This window comes from Arvicola amphibius, chromosome 1, assembly GCF_903992535.2.
Source record: "Arvicola amphibius chromosome 1, mArvAmp1.2, whole genome shotgun sequence".
Taxonomy (NCBI): domain Eukaryota; kingdom Metazoa; phylum Chordata; class Mammalia; order Rodentia; family Cricetidae; genus Arvicola; species Arvicola amphibius.
Window position 1 is genome coordinate 30,563,612 of NC_052047.1, and position 14,452 is coordinate 30,578,063.

Genomic DNA, 14,452 nt, shown 5'->3' on the forward strand with positions numbered 1-14,452 from the left:
AACTGTGTCTCAGAAAAAAAAAATCAGACAAATGAACCAATAAACCCCCCAAAACCAAATCAACCAGCCAAATAAAAAACTTGTGTTTAGTTTGAGGTAATGGAAATTTATACCTATGCTTCTTTTAAGAGTTATACAATTTTATTGCTTTCATTTCTTATGTGGAGTAGGGATTCAACTTCATTTTTTATCTGTTTCTGTACAACTTATTTAAAAGATTATTCTTTCTTCATTGACACTCGTCAAAAATCAATTGGCCATAGGTAAGTTTTTTTTGTACCCTCAGTTTTGAATTATTAAGAATATATGGTGATATTGATAGTGTAATGTTAGTTGTATTCTCTTTGCTCGTACTTATTCACAGTAGAGTCTCCCCGCATGTCTCGGTGACTATAGTAATGCTGCAGAAATGGAGACACAGGAGTGACACTAGTGACACTAGCTGCCAGGACTTCCGTGACACACACGTGCCGACTATTGTTCCCAGTGTTTTACGTTTATTCCGTGACACATACGTGCCGACTATTGTTCTCAGTGTTTTACGTTTATTCCGTGACACACACGTGCCGACTATTGTTCTCAGTGTTTTACGTTTATTCCGTGACACATACGTGCTGACTATTGTTCTCAGTGTTTTACGTTTATTCCGTGACACACACGTGCCGACTATTGTTCTCAGTGTTTTACGTTTATTAGCTCTGTTAATAAAATTGAACACCAAATATGGTATAGCTTTAGGGTTACATGTGTATGTGTTTGAAAGTTTACTTTTTCTTAAGAATTACTTTGGGGAGATACTTATTAATATCAGCCTTTGATTCCCCAAATTATGATGAATAGTATATTTCCTTTTCTTCAATGTAATCTATGTTAATAAATATACATTATCATATATAAAGTATAATATATATGATAATATGATATATAATATTCTACATACATATATGTAGAAGGAGGACTATTTGGGGAGAGGGACTATAACAGTGGGAGAGGGATAAGAATAGGAATGAACTGGATGGTGGTGGCACACGCCTTTAATCCCAGAACTTGGGAGGCAGAGGCAGGCTGATCTCTGTGAGTTCAAGCCCAGCCTGATCTACAGAGGGAGTTCCAGGACAGGCTCCAAAGCTACACAGAGAAACCCTATCTCAAAAAAAAAAAAAAAAAAAAAAAAAAAAAACCACCAAGGGGGGGGGGAAATAAGAATGGGAATGAATGTGAGAAAACAGATTAGATACTCATGACAATGTCCCAATGTAGCCCATCATTCTGTACAACTGGTAGATGCCGAAATGAGTACCAAAGAGACTGTGATGTTAGTAACAGCATGCATGAGCAAAGGGAGGGGCCGGTGTTTGCCTAGTTTGTTTGGGCTTTAATGTCTCTCCGTAGAGAGGCTGGATCTGGTGATTTCTGGTCTGGGTGTGGCTGGGCCTCACAATCTATGTTGGGGTACCATGCCTCACTGTCACACGTGGTAGCAGCACAGAAGCAGGGTGCAGGGGAGCCCTTTATGGCATCACATCAAAGCCCACGGGACTGTAAGCCCAGTGAAGAGGAGGCCTTCCTGTGTGCGTTTTGTGTCTGTTACAGTGCCTGACACAGAGTGCAGTTGCAGCAAAGGGAAACCCAAGGAACAAATAAACCCAGTTATAAAGGACTCATTTGGATTTTTCTTTCAATGGTGGAAATAGTTTTCTCTCCCTTAGGACTCTTTGTACTTGAGTAAGAATGGAGGGGATGGAGAATTAAACTGGGGTGTATTTAAATTAATACGAGCTGTTTTTACAGCTTGTGCTTCTTCAAGCCACTGCATATCTCAGGGCCTGACAGTGCCACATTCCACTCTATTCCATGGGTGGCAACTTACTAGGGCTTTCATGCCTAGCCCAGGTTACCACCTTTTTTTGTTTTGTTTTGTTTCGTTATTTTTTGAGAGAGAAACTTGTCAGAAACTCATACTGGCCAGAAACTCACTGTGTAGCCCAGGCTGGTCCTGAACTCTTGTCAATCCTCCTGCCTCCACCTCTGCAATGCTAGGATACAAATGTACATCACCACTCCCAGCTCCTTGGCATCCCCTTTACTCCTGACCTTCTGCCTCAGCAGAAGCTGTCTGTGGTCTGTCTAGCACGGGGTAAACAAATCTTTAGCTTTTGCAATATCTGCTCCTTTGACGAGGCTGTGAGTGGCTTCATCTAATGGCTCTAATGTTTTATTTTGTCTTCCAGAGCCTGAGAACATAGCTAGCACTCAGCCTGTGCGCAGTTAGCAGTTGCTGAGCGTATAAATGTGAACCAATTCATAGTAAACATACGGCAAGAGCCAACTTAGCAAGGGTTGCCCTGTCATTTGCTTATGTCTAAGAGGTGCATTGCCTTGTTTGTCCCTACGAAAGTCCTTTGAGGTTGGTACCACCATCCTCATTGTTCTCACGAGTGGCAAGATAGCACTTAGGGAGTTAGGTAACATACACGAAGTTCTGTGAAGCCAAGGTCTGAGTCATGTTCATCAGCTCAGCCGTTCCAGGTGCTTCCACTAATTCTTGTCCTTAGATAAGTTCACTGTGAATAACTGGCAGGATGAGGGAATGGAGGGTGATACCAGGACAAACATCTTCGAGAGAATGTTCAAAGAACCATTGCTTCATCAACAGTTGGTTCTCTTAGAAATCCAGTCATGGTGCTACATATCCATAGTCCCAGGCTGAGGCAGGAGAATTGCTACTTAACGTTAAAAAAAAGAACCTTTTTGGTCTTTCAATATATGAAAAGATACATGCTCGCCTCCTACATGCTGATTCCCTGTTTAAATCAGTAGCTTTCTTGGGAGCCAGTAGGTTTTTGCATATTGAGCTAGAATAATTGGAACATAGCACTAAAGGCAGTGTTCGAGATCATCGGCTTTAGCCTGTACATCTTCCAAAGAATATCACAGAGGCCCCAGAATCTGTGAGTTTTGCCTTCAGTGTTCTTGTTTAGCTATGACCAAGGGGACTTCTCTCACCGCAAGCCACCACCTTATGTTAAAGGGCCTTTCAGAACAGCACCGGGCACAGGATGCTCCATTTAATGGCTCTGCATAGCACAGACCTGACTCCCAAGAGCATCTCAGAGAAGAACACAGTCTGCTGTTAGAATTCCTAGATGCTGACTGAAAATGCGGATGGGTGTTTGCAATACAAAGACTGCCAGCTGGTGGTGAGGGTCATGTGACCTTTAACTTTATAAAAAAGAGTTTTCCTTTGTGTCTGTCCAGTGACAGCAAGAGACACAAAAATAGCGAAGGCTCTAAAGCAGACACTTTTGTTACCTCTGGGTTTCTGGTTCTGAAGTAATACATGACGGCCATATAGTAATTGCTAAATGTCTACTTTATTCCAGGCAAGGTTCTGACTACCAGGTCATGCTAAATGTATATTCTTTTGCTTAATTTATGTGAGAACAAGTAGTCAGACTTGAAAACACATTTTTGAGAAATTGGTGTGAGACAGAATGAAAACTTACATATCCCATCGGGTTCCTTCCCCTGGTTTGTCCAGATCCTCCCCACCCCCACCTGCCCAACTCCATTCCATTTCTTTCTCTCTCTCTTTAGAAACAGGCAAAGAAAAAGACCAAACAAACCAAAATTAAAAACAAAGCAAAACAATAAAAACTAAAGAAAAACACAAGGAACACAAAACACAAACACACATACCTATCATAAAAACACAAAAATTGGAAACCATATATACAAGCAAAAGATCAGTAACCCTCTCCACTCAAGATCCCCAAATACCCAAACAAAGCAAGCCATACGAGATAGGAAGTCTACAAAAATACACTGTGCTCATTTTTGTGTTAGTTATCTACTGCTGGGTGCAGGGCCTGCCTGTAAGTGTGGTTTACAAACACCACAGTGAGACTTCCTTAGAGAAAACAAAATTTTCCTTTACAAGTGGATGTCAAATGGAGAGAGCTTCTTGCTCAGGGATGGGAGCTTCTGTCCACTTCCCTCTCTCAGTTACGGGACCTCATCTGGCTTGAACCTGTGCAGACCTTATGCATGTTGCCACACGCTAATCCGTGTTAGTCCAGACCTTATGCATGCTGCCACACGCTAATCCGTGTTAGTCCAGACCTTATGCATGCTTCCACACACTAATCCGTGTTAGTCCAGACCTTATGCATGCTGCCACACGCTAATCCGTGTTAGTCCAGACCTTATGCATGCTGCCACACGCTAATCCGTGTTAGTCCAGACCTTATGCATGCTGCCACACTTTAATCTGTGTTAGTCCAGACCTTATGCATGCTGCCACACGCTAATCCGTGTTAGTCCAGACCTTATGCATGCTGCCACACGCTAATCCGTGTTAGTCCAGACCTTATGCATGCTGCCACACGCTAATCCGTGTTAGTCCAGACCTTATGCATGCTTCCACACACTAATCCGTGTTAGTCCAGACCTTATGCATGCTGCCACACGCTAATCCGTGTTAGTCCAGACCTTATGCATGCTGCCACACGCTAATCCGTGTTAGTCCAGACCTTATGCATGCTGCCACACTTTAATCTGTGTTAGTCCAGACCTTATGCATGCTGCCACACGCTAATCCGTGTTAGTCCAGACCTTATGCATGCTGCCACACGCTAATCCGTGTTAGTCCAGACCTTATGCATGCTGCCACACGCTAATCCGTGTTAGTCCAGACCTTATGCATGCTTCCACACACTAATCCGTGTTAGTTCAGACCTTATGCATGCTGCCACACGCTAATCCGTGTTAGTCCAGACCTTATGCATGCTGCCACACGCTAATCCGTGTTAGTCAAGACCTTATGCATGCTGCCACACTTTAATCTGTGTTAGTCCAGACCTTATGCATGCTGCCACACGCTAATCCGTGTTAGTCCAGACCTTATGCATGCTGCCACACGCTAATGCGTGTTAGTCCAGACCTTATGCATGCTTCCGCACGCTAATGCGTGTTAGTCCAGACCTTATGCATGCTGCCACACGCTAATCCGTGTTAGTCCAGACCTTATGCATGCTTCCGCACGCTAATGCGTGTTAGTCCAGACCTTATGCATGCTTCCGCACGCTAATGCGTGTTAGTCCAGACCTTATGCATGCTTCCACACACTAATCCGTGTTAGTCCAGACCTTATGCATGCTGCCACACGCTAATCCGTGTTAGTCCAGACCTTATGCATGCTGCCGCACGCTAATGCGTGTTAGTCCAGACCTTATGCATGCTGCCGCACGCTAATGCGTGTTAATCCAGACCTTATGCATGCTTCCGCAAGCTAATGCGTGTTAATCCAGACCTTATGCATGCTGCCGCACGCTAATGCGTGTTAGTCCAGACCTTATGCATGCTTCCGCACGCTAATGCGTGTTAGTCCAGACCTTATGCATGCTTCCACACGCTAATGCGTGTTAATCCAGACCTTATGCATGCTGCCACATGCTAATCCGTGTTAGTCCAGACCTTATGCATGCTGCCGCACGCTAATGCGTGTTAGTCCAGACCTTATGCATGCTTCCGCACGCTCATGCGTGTTAGTCCAGACCTTATGCATGCTGCCGCACGCTAATGCGTGTTAATCTAGTGTCTGGAAGACGTTGTTTCCGTGGCGTCGTCTACCATCTATGGCTGTTGCGATTGATCCATGAGCCTTGTGAGCATAAAGACACTGCATTTAGGTCTGACTGTCCCACAGTCTCTCACTCGCTGCACATTTTCCAGTTGTGGGTCTCTCTGTTAATTCCTGTCTACTGTAAGAGGAAGCAGTTTGCTTATAAGAATTTCATAGTGTACTAGGAAAAAAATTGGGCATGGATTTATTTTATGGACTAGGTGGTGGATTCTCAAATCATGGAATTTTAGACTATAGCGGCAGAACGTGATACAGAGATTCAGGTCAGGTAATATACAAATGGGAAAATGCCCAGCTTAAGGACTTTTGTATACTAGCAGAAGTTTATGAGTGACAAGATGTTTTTGATTTGGGGGATGGCAGTAGAAGTACGGGGGTGGTGGTAAATGGAAAGTCATATGATAACTGTTCAGGCCTTTCCCCCATCCTGGAGGTTCCGTGGATCCTCCTCCGTTCTGTAATATCTCGACTCTCCCGGGTTTCCTGCATCCTGGAGGTTCCGTGGATCCTCCTCGGTTCCGTGGATCCTCCTCCGTTCTGTAATATCTTGACTCTCCTGGGTTTATTTCTCTCTCAGCATTTGTCCCGTGTGTCTGCATATTTTTTTTTTCTCCACAGGAATGCATTTGGATCCTAGAATTAAATCCAAGTGGGAAAACGCTTCTAGTCAGTCTCTTTTCATTTCAACCACACGCTTGGGCTGCCTCTGCTTTAGAAAGTGAAGAATACGTGGAATTAAAAGTCACTTTTTTTTTTCGAGACAGGGTTTCTCTGAGTTACATTCTTAGCTGTCCTAGAACTAGCTCTTGTAGGCCAGACTAGCCTCGAACTCACAGAGATGCGCCTGCCTCTGCCTCCCAAGTGCTGGAATTAAAGGCATATGCCACCACTGCTTGGCTAAAAGTCACTATTCTTTAGCTAAGACCTGTTTAGCTTCATTCGTATAGTAACAAAATACTAAAAAATGAAAACGCATCCCAGAGTTTAAACATTAAGTATCCAATATTAAAACTCAAAAACTACTACAAAACATTTGAAAACAGCCAGGGTTTCTCTGTGTAGCCCTAGCTGTCCTGGAACTGACTTTGTTGACCAGGCTGGCCTTGAACTCACAGAGATCCACCTGCCTCTGCCTTCCGTGTGCTAGGATTAAAAGCATGTGTCACCACACACTGTAAAGCCTGCCTTTTCTATGTGTGGTTCCGGTTGACACTCGATAAACTTTAGAAGAAACCTATATGTCAGGATGTGGCCTTCAAGATTGACACCTATTTTCTTCATGTGTTTGCTGTCTCTAACCTCCTGTCAGCATTCTGCTAATATGCTGTTTCCTCACTGAAGTGATTCATTATACTCTGAAAGGGGGTAATGATGCACTCTTTGGTTACCCCAGCCTGGAGAATATTTGGGGTTAACAAAAATTCCAATATACTTCATGTCAGTCACTCTTATAGCTCCCATAGATCTTAGTACCCTTCTTTCTAAGTCTATTTGCATAGATCATGTCTTGTTCATTTTTGCGACCACCTGCATGCCTCATGAGTGGCTCATCGTGCATCCTGGATATGCAGTACCTGTCAGAATGAGCGGTTATACTCATGTCTGAAATCATTCCTGCCAACAGATTGGCTCATGGGTTGAGCATGGAGGGAAGGTGGACGAGGGAAGAGGGAGCAGCTGAAGGATGGGAATTGGCGGGGGTTTCAAGATGAGCAAAGTGAGACTGGTTTGACCAAGACCAGCCAGTGTGCTCTGGTTATCTGCTGCCAGGTCACTTGTCCTCAGCACTTAGAGTCCACATTAATCATTGCCCGCCGCAAACAGAAGCATCTTTGACCGAGGGAGAGTCAGCGCTTCTGCCCCTTTGATGACAAGTGCTATGAAAGATTGCATTGATTGGATGGGCTGCTCTAGTAACCACTTATTCTTTTTTAAACATTCTTCTCAGACAGAGCTTTGATGATGAATGGAGTTCTAAGATCTGTTGGCTGCAGGTGCTGCATCCTCAGACTATCTGCAACACCGAACAGGAATATAACTTTGGTGGTTTAAGTGTGTCACTGGTGAGATGGTGACATTCTTTTTCCGTTGTCTGCTTCAGAATATTAGTGTTCAAAGTCTGGCAAGGTCTGTTTTAAGCTTTTATTAGCAACCAAGGTGAATGGTAAAGTTATCTTTAGCTACAGGGAGACAGAGACAAAGGGGACTTCTTCTGGCAGTTTAGTTTTGTGCAAAGAAGCTTTGTAGCCAGGCATGGTGGCACATGCCTGAAGACCCAGCATTTATGTGGCAAAGGCAGGAGAACCATGAATTCCAGGCCAGCCTGGACAACATGCTGAAACCCTATCCCCTAGTAAAACTAAAAAATGTATTTGTAACCGAGTTCTATAAATATTTGGGAGATGAACTGGAGCATTTGAGGATACTCTTACCTTCATCAAAACCTTCCCAACTACAGACTATGATATTCCCATCAAAGGCTGTGGAATCTAGATCAACACAGGGAAGGAAGCTGAAGACATAGTCACCCGTGTCCTGGCACCTGGGAAACCCATGAGGGTTGACAGAGCAGCCCTTTGCACAGGACATCTGCGCTATTGGTTCCTGGCTGAGAGGAGACCACTCCCTTAAATTTTGGGGATCAACAGGTTCCTTCTTACTCAGAGGGTGTCTCTGTGGCCATCTGAAGATGAATCCAGTTGCTGTCCATAATCTTGCTGACTGAGGCGGCTCAGAGCTCAGTAGCTTTTCCTTCCCCTCTGCTTTCCTTTCCTGGAAAGTTCCATGATCAGGACCGGGGCCGTGAGCAGGACTGATGCAGTAGCTGCTCTCCTGGGATTAAAGCCTGGCTCTTTTTCTCAGTTTGTGAGATGCTTTCGAAAACTTTCGACAGAAGGGGATGATGTGATGCTTCTGAAATACTTGGTAGATTGGACAGTGTCAACATAAAGCAAAATAGTAAAAGAAAGCAAAAACCATGCCTGGGCTGGTGTGATGTGCCGTTAGTGCCAGTCATAGGAGGCTGAGTCGGGAGGCTCTCTTGAGGCCTGGGAACTCAAGACTGACTAGGCATTATAGGGGGGACTTATTACAAAGCAGGTAAAATTTAATCATGATGTTTATGATTTTAATACATTTTCTGTGTAAAGGACCACTCTTCGTGGTTTGCTCACCTTTCTGTATTTCACAGGCACCACTTTCACTATTGAACGGTCGTTGGCAACCTTTCAGGACACAGACGGCTATTTCTGGGGAAATCCATCTTGAGCTTCCTTCCCTATGTCGATCTAGATTCCGTAGCAGTTGACAGATACGAGTATCACAGTTTGTATTTGGGTGTTTTTGTAGACTTTTCTTTTCCCCTGATTCATTGGTCTGCCTCTGGAGAAGAGAGAACACACATCTGTTCCTCCGCTTTTTTCTAATGTTTTCTGACTGTCAGAGATGATTGTGTTTATTTTGTCAACCTTTTTAGGAACAATATATCATTTTAAACAAAAATTATGGGAAGCTGTTGATTGGGGTTGGGCTTCTGTTCTCGACTAGTCTGAGAAAATCAAAATGGAGTCACGTTTACTATGGTGCCACATAATCGACCCGGAGACTTTAAGCATGCAGATTTGTTTTTAAGCATGCAGATCTTTAAGCAGTCTAGTTTTCCTTGAGAACAGGAGATTCTAGTTTGTCTGGGAGAGTGTCCTCTTTGCTTTAAATCTTACTATGAAAATTAACCAGAATGAAGAGATCTCAGTGTTGTTGGTTTAAATCTGTTGATTGGCTTCCGTGTCCTGCTGATCTAAGTCCATCCTTCTACAATTTCCTGAGGGAGCTCTCGCCCTTTTTCACAGAACAGAGTTTGCCCCACTCAGCAGTTTCACAGAGAGCCAAATTGATCTATATAACTTTATCTCTTGGTAACCTCTTGATAATGGGTGGCACCTCGTGTTACTCGATATTTCAAGTTTGTGTTCTACTCTACTTCCTCTTCCACCTCTGTCACTACCGAAGAGAAAGTGGCTCTCTTGCACAACCTACTCTCCCACCCACACAGAAACACACTTCCTGCCCTCCGGAAACATTTATAATTGTAGCAAGAATATTGCCTATTATTTACATTATTGTGATGCTATGGGTATTATCTATATAGCCAGGCTTGGGATGTGCTGTGGTTGCTTTTGTATGCCTTTTCTGTATGATTTCTTTAAAAAATTCCCCCTGGCATTAGTTTTATTTCTTACATTGATTATGTCTAGCTAACTTTTTTTAAAAATCCTTCTCATTTTAATTGTTTGGATAGGAATGTACTATAAATTTTTTTTTGTTTGTTTGTTTTCGAAACAATTTTCTCTGTAGCTTTGGTGCCTGTCCTGGAACTAGCTCTTGAAGACCAGGCTGGCCTCGAACTCACAGAGATCCACCTGCCTCTGCCTCCCAAGTGCTGGGATTAAAGGCATGTGCCACCACTGCCCAGTTTACATTTGTTTCCCCATTCCTCTTCCTTCCTCTTCTCTCCCCGTCTAGCTAACTTATTTCAGTTTTATCTTCTAGAAGAATTCTTCCCAGGATCCTGCTAACTTGATCCTTTGGACAGGCTGGTCCCTTTGCTTGCTGCTCTTTGTCATCTTGGAATGTCACTTCATTCCATCTTGGAATTTCCCTTCATCGCGATGGGAGACTGGGAGGTCTTCTTGCCCTTTTCTCGTATTAGAATCCTGGATTCCAGAACTCTCTGTGTGTTTATTGCCTTATTTTGGTAAAACACATTATCAGGTAGTTTTCCAGAAGAGTCAAGAGAAAGCAGACAACTCACCTTGCGTGGATGAATGCTGTACTGTTTATGATCCTATACTGTTATTGGTAGTCTGCTGAGTATAGAGTTTAAGTTAGGAATCCATTGTCTTCTGATGATGCCTCTCCCATTTTGCCAGTTTCCAGTTTCTTCTAAGTAGAAACCCTCTGTTTTTGAGCTGCCAGGATTGCTTGTGGTGATTACCACTCTGAATTTTCATCTTTCCTATTATTACCCACGTTAAGCTTTTTGAATCTTCTCCTTATTTCCATAATTTTGAAATTTTATAAGATATAGCTTGACTTGGTCATATTTTAATCTGGATATAACTTTTGTTTTGGCAAAACTCTCTTAATTTTTTTAAGAATTTCTCTTCCCATTGTTTTATTCTAAAGTCCTGAGTTTTACACTCTGGGCCTCTGGGTGGGCTCTTTAACACTGTTGTGTTTTCTTCCCAGTTCATTGTCTCCTTGGTTTTCTGTTTTACTTCTTGTATTTTAACTCTTCTGAGTTTTTAATGTCTGCCCCTTTGATGTCCAGTGCCCACCCCAATTCCCTCGGGACACTTTATTGTTTATTTTGGCTATGTCTCCACCTTGTGTCAAATGTGTTTGATATTAAGATCTTTCTGAAATTCTTTGGTGATTCTAAGCTTTCTTTTATTTTGTGTTTGGGGTCGGGCCTTGTTGGCACTGGGCCTGACTATAAGGTGATGTATTTGTGTTTTTTAGTGCTAGTTGGGTCTGTTTTCAATCCAAATATTCTGGACCACATGGCATGAAAGAGCTGGATGATCAAAATTCACTTGTATGTGCTTAGACCTTTTGACCTTAGTTCCCATGGTACCCCTTCCTCAGCTTAGACCCTTTGTCATTAGTTCCCATGGTACCCCAGCCTCAGGTCTTCATTTTTCTCAGGATAGATCTTCTGTCTTAAGTTTCATGAAGAAAAAAATAAATAACAAAAAACCTTTAGTTTTTCCTAGAATTGAGAATGGCTATCTACCTAGACTTATGGCACAGAGGAGGAAATATGTTTTCTGTCTTAAATAGACCTGCAAAAAGTTCTCTTGGTACTGGGCATGGAAGTGCTTTGTGAGTTTGAAGCCTACATGACTTACATTGAGAGTTCCAGGCCAACCAGAACGACATAGTGAGAGCTTGTCTCACCCACTTCCCCTGAAAAACTAGTTCCTTCCCTTAGAGAGTTTGGGAAGTAGCTCAGTTGGTAAAGTCTTTACCGTGAAAGGATCAGGGCCTGAGTTCTGTTCACCAGAATCTACAGAAAAAGTATAGAAGCACACACCTGCTACCCAAAGCTAGGGAGACAGAGACAGGCAGATCTCTGAAGCTTGTTGGCTAGTGTGTCAGTGAGCTCCAGGTACTATGAGAGACACTGTTCAAAAAGTAAGGTAGAAATCAATTGATAAAGGTAACAGATGTTAGTTGCTGGCCTCTGTTGCACCCACATTCTGCACACATTCTCTCTCTCTCTCTCTCTCTCTCTCTCTCTCTCTCTCTCTCTCTCTCTCACACACACACACACACACACACACACACACACACACACACACATATGCATGCACACATGCACACATGCTTCAGTTTATTCTTTACCACTACTTCTAGGGCTCCTGGAACTTGGTGACTTAATTTTTATACTATCTAGAGGTTTTCAGGTTTAAATTATTTGCTTCCAGGTGCCTCTCTGTTCCTCCCTTTGTTAGATCTAGCATGTACTTGTCTTCTAGTTTCTGAAATTTTGGTTTTTTTTTTCTTTAGTATCTTTTTCTGGCTTCTACTTTTGAGTGTTAATTTCTTTTTAAATTTTTTATTTATTTCTAAGCTTATTAATATTTTTGTTTTTTAATTTATGTGTTTGTGTAGGGGGCAGGATATGTGTGTGTGAATGCAGGTGGCTGTAGAGATCAGAAGAGGGTGTTGGATTCCCTGAAACCACAAAATGGGTGCTGGGAACCAAACCTGGGTCATCTTCAAGAATAGCACAAACTCTTAACCGCTAGGCTATCTCTTCAGTCCCCCAGAGTGTTAATTTCTTAATAACAACTAGTAAATAAAATAGCTGTTTTTCATGGTCTTCCAGGACGGCAGTGGGTATATTCAGCCACTTTAACTGGACATTTCTGTGAGTAGAGATATACTTCCTTTCTACCCTACAAAGGACAATGGCTTTTGCCGGCCAGAATTTTCCATTGACTTATAATTATTACTAGGCAGTGAATTTGTGTGGTGTGGAATAATACGAAGAGTCCTTCATTTGGAACCAGGAGAGATTTATTTTTCTTGATTTTGGTCTGTGATACTTTGGGCAATACGCCTAATTGAACATTAGTTTTCTAATGCGTGAGGCAAAGGGGGTGATAAGTGAGATCTCTTTCAGCTCACATGGTATGATTCTGTATGACTATGAGTCTCTCAATAAATCAGATTGCCTGGTTCCCTCCTCATCGTAGAGTCATTAAACAGTCGTTTCTCTTATCTCTGGTGTTGGGATCTTTTGCTTCTAGAACTGCAGTTAAGTCTTGCTCTAGCTGTCCTCCGGTGCCTTCCGAAAGTCTGTGTGCCATTGGGTAGCAGAGGAGTTGCTCTTTGGATCGGAACAACACATGCTATACACATATGTCTAGAGCCTAACTTGTTTCTCCCCTGGTAATCTTCCCTAAGGAGCCATTTTTTCCCTTCCTGCAAACATCTAATAAAAAGATTTCTAAAGAAGTGGAATTTGCATACCAATAGTTTCTCAGGAAAACAAAATAGAGTACCTCTATCTCCCCATATCTATTTCTATCTCATCTCTATCTATCTCTATATTTTTGAGACAGAATTTTATTATGTAGGCTATGTTTGGTTTGAGTCTTATGATCTTCTTGCCTCAACCTCTTGAGTGTTGTTATATACAATACACACCCAAATGAACTGGCCAAAATTGTAATATATCAAGAGGACCAACTTAGATGTGAAAAGAATGGATTGCCTTTGATTTCCCAGTTAAGATGCACATGGATTAATGGGTCCAGATTATAATTGTTTATTAAGATTTGGGGGCTGCAGACCCCTGGTCCCTTGACTTTCTTTGCCTGCCTCAGACCCTTTGCCTGCTGGAGTGAACTGAGCAAAACAACTTGTTTACCTGTGCCCGCAGCTTCTCTAAGCACGAGACCTTGATAGCAGGAGAGTGGTTTATGGAGGGCCTGTGATTGAGAGATCCCGAGAGCTGGGGCATGGCCAGAGCCCTATATAAGCTGCCCCTGAGCACAATAAAGTTGGCATTCTTGTTTCAAGGATGACCCGTGTCCTGTGTCTCTGTCTGCCTCTCTATGTGTAAAGTCTCCAGCCTAGTTCCCAGCTTGCGTACTGTCTGCTAAAAGCACTAAGAGCGATAAAAAGAAGCACAAAGCTTCAAGCTCTTCCTTTAAGATGGCGGCTCACAGTTCTACCTGCCATAGAATTATGATGTCCAGGCCCCACTTCAGTTCTAAAAAATATTAAAGGAAAATGAAAACAGAACCTAGATATCTGTATTAAAAATTTATTTTGAGGATTCCAATGTACATGTTAGTAGATTAATAGCTAGGTGAGAAGTTAAGCTTTATTCCTTGTTATATATATGGAAGAATATGATTACCTTTGTGATGAATGAGATTATGGGTACAGATATCGGAAGATTGCCATTAACTAGAAACACGGGAAAGGATTGCATCAGGGGGGTGAGTTCTGAGTTGATGGAGTTGTCATAGATGGAGAGGGAAGAGTGGGGAGAGTACTGTAGACCAGGGAATGGATACTGCGAGGGGTTGCCTTGCCATATTTGTATTTGGAGTGACTGGGGAAGAGTCGAAAAGAAAATCGGATGTCAGATTGCAACCGCATTGTGAACCTCTTCAGAGTCAGACTAAGTGTTGACTTTATCCTGCAGGAGTTGGGTGACCCTAAGGATGTCTGCCGAATGAAATGACCCGCTGGAACTTTGGAGACTGATTCAGCAGGAAGAAGGGGTAT

The 14,452-nt window shown here is 42.8% G+C and overlaps 1 protein-coding gene across 2 annotated transcripts in view; it reads left to right on the forward strand.

The window, feature by feature from the left end:
* Tec (tec protein tyrosine kinase) overlaps nucleotides 1-14,452 on the forward strand; it is a 105,089-nt gene that overhangs the window by 23,595 nt on the left and 67,042 nt on the right. For both annotated transcript variants that reach the window (XM_038334115.2, XM_038334112.1), the window contains exon 2: nucleotides 14,370-14,448. The gene's annotated coding sequence lies outside the window, so the exon portion shown is untranslated. The remainder of the gene's footprint in view (nucleotides 1-14,369; nucleotides 14,449-14,452) is intronic.